Source organism: Glandiceps talaboti, chromosome 11 (assembly GCF_964340395.1).
Source record: "Glandiceps talaboti chromosome 11, keGlaTala1.1, whole genome shotgun sequence".
Classification (NCBI taxonomy): Eukaryota; Metazoa; Hemichordata; class Enteropneusta; family Spengelidae; genus Glandiceps; species Glandiceps talaboti.
Genome location: NC_135559.1, coordinates 22544833 through 22553136, shown reverse-complemented (window position 1 = coordinate 22553136; position 8304 = coordinate 22544833). Strand labels below are relative to the sequence as shown.

The window sequence follows — 8304 nt, the reverse complement described above, 5'->3', positions numbered from 1 at the left end:
TATTTTAAGACAATTGTGAATTTAGTTAATGTGAGTAGTGTGTAGTGTTCCAATACTTGAATGACAAGAATACTGGCCTAGAGGTCAAACCTTATCTTACACCTAATATTTATCCTTGGCAAGATGTTTCAAAGAACATTGCAGACTGATACACAAATTGTTATTTTGGCAATGCAGTATTGTATATAAATTAACACCAATGGCATTGTAGCACAACTGTATTTGGCTGTTGCAATGGTTGTGGTCTTGTTACTAGGTGCATTTGCTTACATTTTGGAATGTTTATTTGTTTGCCTATTAATCCCTATTGTATGACATAAACCATCTTTTGGCTGTTGCTATGGGTGTGGTCTTGTTGCTAGGCATATTTACATACATTTATTGAATCTTTAGTCACTTGGCTACCCTTCGTAGTTTACATCTTTGCAATGTGGTTGCTAGGGCCAGTTGTGTCAAATGTTTTAAACAATAACTGCAGAATAACACCTCCAGAAACATCCCCACTAAGTTTCAGCCCCATTCACTGTGTAGTTTTCAAGATAAATTTTTGACCAAAACTGAGACCTAATTTGCATATCAACGATGGTATCATCATGTTGTGAATTTAACTTCACGTACATATCTCAATAATTATCCCCATTAAATTTCAGCCCAATGTGCTCAGTAGTTTTAGAATTAAGGATTTTTGACCAAAAAGACACATTTTTGACCTAATTTATAAATAGCTAATGGGATCATCATGTCATGAGCAACTCTTAAACTAACACCCCTAAAAATTTTCCTACCAAATTCCAGCCAAATTTGCTCAGTAGTTTTGAAATGATACACTTTTGACCAAAAAGACACATTTTTAACCCCAATTTGCATATCACTGATGGGATCATCATGTCAAGAATATTTCATCATCTAACATCCCTAACACCAAATCTCAACCCCCATCTGCTTAGTAATTTTGGAATTACAGACTTTTGACCAAAAAGTCACATTTTTAGACCTAATTTGCATATTACTGATGGAATCACAATGTCATGAACAATTCTTAATCTACATGCACACATCCCTAAAAACGTTCCCACCAAATTTCAGGCTAATCTGCCCCACAATTTTGGACATTAAGTTTTTAACCAAAGGTCACATTTTTTAACCCAAATCACACCCCTGTAATTCAATCACTTTCCCAACTAGACACCCAAGGCAATATACACACCACATGTCATGGCAATCAGTCCAGCGACTTTTGACTTTAAGTTGTTTACACACACACATCCACATACAGACAGACAGACAGGCAGACAGACAGACAGACACCTTTCCATGCCTATGGCACCACTGAACCAGTTCAGTTGTCCTAAAAGACTAAATTTACAGTTTTATCATAGTCAACAAGTGAACAAGACTGACTGCAGTCAATAGCTCTCAGCTTATCAACAGCGCCCTCTATCATGGAGTGAACAAGACTGATAGTTTGCAGTTATATATTGGTTATAAAGAAATGTAAGTTTATCACAAAGTTGAGAAATTTGCTAAAAAATACATTATAATATAAACTCTGTAAAATGTACTGTAAATAGAAAGATGAACAAATTTGTTATAACACTGTCGTTACAAAATAGACACTTAACTGGCAAATGTTTCAAACATAATGTACAAATACAACAATTTTAGTTTTTGCTTAAACCCTATAGTTGTCTTCTTTATCATGGAAAACAGAGATGGATCAAACAATACAACAAGCAAACAAACAGCTCATAATCTATCAACTGTAAACACTTGCTTTTAACACTGCAATTGTTTAAATTTGAGTGTACACACATCTTAGAGTTCAGACTTTAAAAAGTTGCAAAAAATATACCCCAAATAAAACAGACGATGCTTTCCCAAGTGTATTGTGTCATATATATGCAAAGCACTCTATAATGTACTCTAAAACAGAGAAAATAAATAACCCTGAAATCAACTAAAAACTATCTAACTTTAGAAATAGCAATAATAATAATCAAGTTAGTTTTCATATATAAAATGTAGCACTTTCCCTCAGTGCTCAAAGTGCTTGAACAAACCTATAACAGCCTGTTATACTTCCTACAAAACTCTCAAGGTAGCAATCAATCCATTGCAGTCCCTATTTAACACATATGATTTGAACATTCACATTACAGCCTCTATCCTATCAGGTTCAAAATTATATAGCTGGGTTGATTGGGGCACAATCATGGTTCAAATCTTGCCCAGTGATGCTTGACTTAAAAACCTAAAGATTATTGCAAGCAGGTCACATTAGCTATTTAGTATTATAAATGTGGGATGGAATTGTTTAATATTTGTTTACCCTGTAGTATTAATTTGGGGTGGGGTTTTACAAAATATAAAAACTCTGTTTGTTGCATTCCATTCATAAATTCATGCTTCCACACAAAAGAAAGTTGCAGAGAGTTATAAACTAAGCTGTAAATAAGTTACAGTAATCTAAACAATATATGTCAGTAATAATAATAGTAATATTTTGGACGGAGAAAATTACCTAGATTATCTTGTTTACAGTACAAATGTATTATGTTACAACAGACCCAGTCAGACTTTGAATGATCAACTTCATGTGAATATTGTGCATCATGGAACTCAGCTATGCACTTCTTTGTAAAACTTGAAATGTTGATAAGAAATGTTCATATATTGATACAACTGTTGCTGAGAAGTTACCAACGTCATCAATATGTGAACAATGTAAACAAATTATTCTCAAAGTGATGCCAACATAAATTTGAATACACATTACTTGATTATATTTGTGCAGTAACATGGAAAATTGTTGTCCACAATGATAAAACCTGGATTTCCAACATAATTTTCAGCTTGAAAATATATCTTGGATCACCATTTACAAGGAGTTTCTTAGTATGTCCTTGGAGTATCAACAATAAATGGGGTTAACATTATAAGTATACCGGTATATTCCATACATCAACAATCCATTCAACAATATATTTCTTATCAAGAATACATTCTACATTTCTTCTCAACATATGTAGTTGTACATATGAGTGCACTGATGACTTCCTTGACATCCTTGTGCAATATTTACATGAAGTTAATCATTCAAAGTTTGACCACTTTAAGTGTAATATTCTATGTTTGAATATATATATATATATATATATACTTCATCTGAGACTAAATGCAGTTTGAAATAACTAAGCCAAGTTTAAAAAGTTTGACATGTACTTTAACTTCATCTGTGACTGAATTCTGAATGTAGTATGGAATATATACATACAATCTGCTTCAAACCTATTCACATTTACTTCATTCATATGCTATGATAACTTATTCACATTTACTTCATTCATAGGCTATGATAACTTATTCACATTTACTTCATCCATAGGCTATGATAACTTATTCACAGTTACTTCATTCATAGGCTATGATAATTTATTCACATTTACTTCATTCATAGGCTATGATAACTTCTCCAATGCCGTTCTAAATTTAATGATATCCACTAGTCTTTTAAATCCAAGCTCAGACTTAAGTGAGGAATAAAAGAAATCTGGAGACTCTGATGCCACAAGTCTTAGACCAAGAATCATTTCTCCATTGTATTCAGTAAACTTATTCTTGATATGGCCGAGTCCAATGGTTGATAGCCAGTTGGCAACGTCATTGTTTGTCCATGTAGCTAGCCCTGTTACAGTAATTCCTTCTGTGGTAGGTCCTTTACCAACAATTGGACTTTTTAATGCCCCTGTAGATAAGTGATGAATAATTCAAAGGTTACATGATGTAAACAGTGTGTCCTTTATCAGCCAATTTGACACACTATATTCACATTGATAGAATTAAGTATACTGAAGGCAGAAATAAGTCTGAATATTTTCTATAATTGAAGTCACCACAAAGTATTACCCACAACTTAGTTGAATTCACTATGACAAGACTTAACAAAGACCTATTCCACATAATTGACAATATTTCTATATATTTTACTTACCATCAACTTCCTGACCAGCTTGAATGGTTGATGTAAGGCCTCTCTTTCCAAGTTCCCTTGTTAACTTGGATACTTCTTGTTGTAATTTATTGGAAACACTAAAGTCAAAATAGAGCTTTGTTCCTATTAGGATACCAAGCCAACCATCAGGCTGGTATGCTGCCTGTACTTTCAATGGTATGAAGGCCTTTTGTAGTCTGTATGTATATTCAGCCTCTGAAATACATGAAAATAACATAATTACTAAATGTGATGAATGGTAATTTGTGTTAACTTTGTACTATACTAGTGACTTACCAAGGTAAAGTACTTGTTGAAATAAATATATCCTTACCTGTACGACAACTTGGACTGTCTTTGTACTTTTGTGAAAAGCATATAAGTACCACGGATGCATTTTCAACGGCACTTGCCATGGCTTCCAGAGTTGAACCCTCTGTAAAAGATAACAGAAAATGTAATTTTATTCATTTATTTAAAATGTGACAACAAATAATGATGGCAAGACACAAGTGTTGATGGAACAATGCGGGCAGATGACAGGAGACTACATTGTAGATGGACATTGTATGACAACAGGACACACGACTGACATATACTGGGGTGCCAAACATCAAAGATGGGTGTTAGCCATCGATACCAGGACACCATAACCCTGTTAAAACCCCTGTTGGTGAACACCGGTAAGATAGTGTGCCCTTCTAAAACCCCTGGTGATGAACACTGGTAAGATAGTGTGCCATACTAAAACCCCTGGTGGTAAACACTGGTAAGATAGTGTGTCCTACTAAAACCCCTGGTGGTGAACACTGGTAAGATAGTGTGCCATACTAAAACCCCTGGTGGTGAACACTGGTAAGATAGTGTGCCATACTAAAACCCCTGGTGGTGAACACCGGTAAGATAGTGTGCCCTTCTAAAACCCCTGGTGATGAACACTGGTAAGATAGTGTGCCATACTGAAACCCCTGGTGGTAAACACTGGTAAGATAGTGTGTCCTACTAAAACCCCTGGTGGTGAACACTGGTAAGATAGTGTGCCATACTAAAACCCCTGGTGATGAACACTGGTAAGATAGTGTGTCATACTAAAACCCCTGGTGGTAAACACTGGTAAGATAGTGTGTCCTACTAAAACCCCTGGTGATGAACACTGGTAAGATAGTGTGCCCTACTAAAACCCCTGGTGGTGAACACTGGTAAGATAGTGTGCCCTACTAAAACCCCTGGTGATGAACACTGGTAAGATAGTGTGCCCTACTAAAACCCCTGGTGGTGAACACTGGTAAGATAGTGTGCCATACTAAAACCCCTGGTGATGAACACTGGTAAGATAGTGTGCCATACTAAAACCCCTGGTGGTGAACACTGGTAAGATAGTGTGCCATACTAAAACCCCTGGTGATGAACACTGGTAAGATAGTGTGCCCTACTAAAACCCCTGGTGATGAACACTGGTAAGATAGTGTGCCATACTAAAACCCCTGGTGATGAACACTGGTAAGATAGTGTGCCCTACTAAAACCCCTGGTGATGAACACTGGTAAGATAGTGTGCCATACTAAAACCCCTGGTGGTAAACACTGGTAAGATAGTGTGCCATACTAAAACCCCTGGTGGTAAACACTGGTAAGATAGTGTGTCCTACTAAAACCCCTGGTGGTAAACACTGATAAGATAGTGTGTCCTACTAAAACCCCTGGTGGTGAACACTGGTAAGATAGTGTGCCATACTAGAACCCCTGGTGATGAACACTGGTAAGATAGTATGCCATACTAAAACCCCTGGTGGTAAACACTGATAAGATAGTGTGCCCTACTAAAACCCATGGTGATGAACACTGGTAAGATAGTGTGCCATACTAAAACCCCTGGTGGTAAACACTGGTAAGATAGTGTGCCATACTAAAACCCCTGGTGGTGAACACTGGTAAGATAGTGTGCCATACTAAAACCCCTGGTGGTGAACACTGGTAAGATAGTGTGCCATACTAAAACCCCTGGTGATGAACACTGGTAAGATAGTGTGCCCTACTAAAACCCCTGGTGGTGAACACTGGTAAGATAGTGTGCCCTACTAAAACCCCTGGTGATGAACACTGGTAAGATAGTGTGCCATACTAAAACCCCTGGTGGTAAACACTGGTACGATAGTGTGCCATACTAAAACCCCTGGTGATGAACACTGGTAAGATAGTGTGCCCTACTAAAACCCCTGGTGATGAACACTGGTAAGATAGTGTGCCCTACTAAAACCCCTGGTGGTGAACACTGGTAAGATAGTGTGCCCTACTAAAACCCCTGGTGGTGAACACTGGTAAGATAGTGTGCCATACTAAAACCCCTGGTGATGAACACTGGTAAGATAGTGTGCCATACTAAAACCCCTGGTGGTGAACACTGGTAAGATAGTGTGCCATACTAAAACCCCTGGTGGTGAACACTGGTAAGATAGTGTGCCATACTAAAACTCCTGGTGATGAACACTGGTAAGATAGTGTGTCCTACTAAAACCCCTGGTGGTAAACACTGGTAAGATAGTGTGCCCTACTAAAACCCCTGGTGGTGAACACTGGTAAGATAGTGTGCCCTACTAAAACCCCTGGTGGTGAACACTGGTAAGATAGTGTGCCCTACTAAAACCCCTGGTGGTGAACACTGGTAAGATAGTGTGCCATACTTGAACCCCTGGTGGTGAACACTGGTACGATAGTGTGCCATACTAAAACCCCTGGTGATGAACACTGGTAAGATAGTGTGCCCTACTAAAACCCCTGGTGGTGAACACTGGTAAGATAGTGTGCCATACTAAAACCCCTGGTGATGAACACTGGTAAGATAGTGTGCCATACTTGAACCCCTGTTGGTGAACACTGGTACGATAGTGTGCCATACTAAAACCCCTGGTGATGAACACTGGTAAGATAGTGTGCCCTACTAAAACCCCTGGTGATGAACACTGGTACGATAGTGTGCCATACTAAAACCCCTGGTGGTGATCACTGGTAAGATAGTGTGCCATACTAAAACCCCTGGTGATGAACACTGGTAAGATAGTGTGCCCTACTAAAACCCCTGGTGGTAAACACTGGTAAGATAGTGTGCCCTACTAAAACCCCTGGTGATGAACACTGGTAAGATAGTGTGCCATACTAAAACCCCTGGTGATGAACACTGGTAAGATAGTGTGCCCTACTAAAACCCCTGGTGGTGAACACTGGTAAGATAGTGTGCCCTTCTAAAACCCCTGGTGATGAACACTGATAAGATAGTGTGCCATACTAAAACCCCTGGTGGTGAACACTGGTAAGATAGTGTGCCCTACTAAAACCCCTGGTGGTGAACACTGGTAAGATAGTGTGCCATACTAAAACCCCTGGTGGTGAACACTGGTAAGATAGTGTGCCCTACTAAAACCCCTGGTGGTGAACACTGGTAAGATAGTGTGCCATACTAAAACCCCTGGTGGTAAACACTGGTAAGATAGTGTGCCCTACTAAAACCCCTGGTGGTGAACACTGGTAAGATAGTGTGCCATACTAAAACCCCTGGTGGTGAACACTGGTAAGATAGTGTGCCCTACTAAAACCCCTGGTGGTGAACACTGGTAAGATAGTGTGCCATACTAAAACCCCTGGTGGTGAACACTGGTAAGATAGTGTGCCATACTAAAACCCCTGGTGGTGAACACTGGTAAGATAGTGTGCCATACTAAAACCCCTGGTGGTGAACACTGGTAAGATAGTGTGCCATACTAAAACCCCTGGTGGCGAACACTGGTAAGATAGTGTGCCCTACTAAAACCCCTGGTGGTGAACACTGGTAAGATAGTGTGCCATACTAAAACCCCTGGTGGTGAACACTGGTAAGATAGTGTGCCATACTAAAACCCCTGGTGATGAACACTGGTAAGATAGTGTGCCATACTAAAACCCCTGGTGGTGAACACTGGTAAGATAGTGTGCCATACTAAAACCCCTGGTGGTGAACACTGGTAAGATAGTGTGCCCTACTAAAACCCCTGGTGGTGAACACTGGTAAGATAGTGTGCCATACTAAAACCCCTGGTGATGAACACTGGTAAGATAGTGTGCCATACTAAAACCCCTGGTGGTGAACACTGGTAAGATAGTTTGCCATACTAAAACCCCTGGTGGTGAACACTGGTAAGATAGTGTGCCGTACTAAAACCCCTGGTGGTGAACACTGGTAAGATAGTGTGCCATACTAAAACCCCTGGTGATGAACACTGGTAAGATAGTGTGCCATACTTGAACCCCTGGTGGTGAACACTGGTACGATAGTGTGCCATA

The 8304-nt window shown here is 39.2% G+C and overlaps 1 protein-coding gene across 1 annotated transcript in view; it reads left to right on the top strand.

Moving 5' to 3' along the window:
• The first annotated feature begins 555 nt into the window (after window positions 1–555).
• Window positions 556–8304, top strand: part of LOC144442377 (mannose-6-phosphate isomerase-like) — a 46947-nt gene continuing 39198 nt past the window's right edge. The window contains exon 1 of the mRNA XM_078131707.1: window positions 556–1494. The gene's annotated coding sequence lies outside the window, so the exon portion shown is untranslated. The remainder of the gene's footprint in view (window positions 1495–8304) is intronic.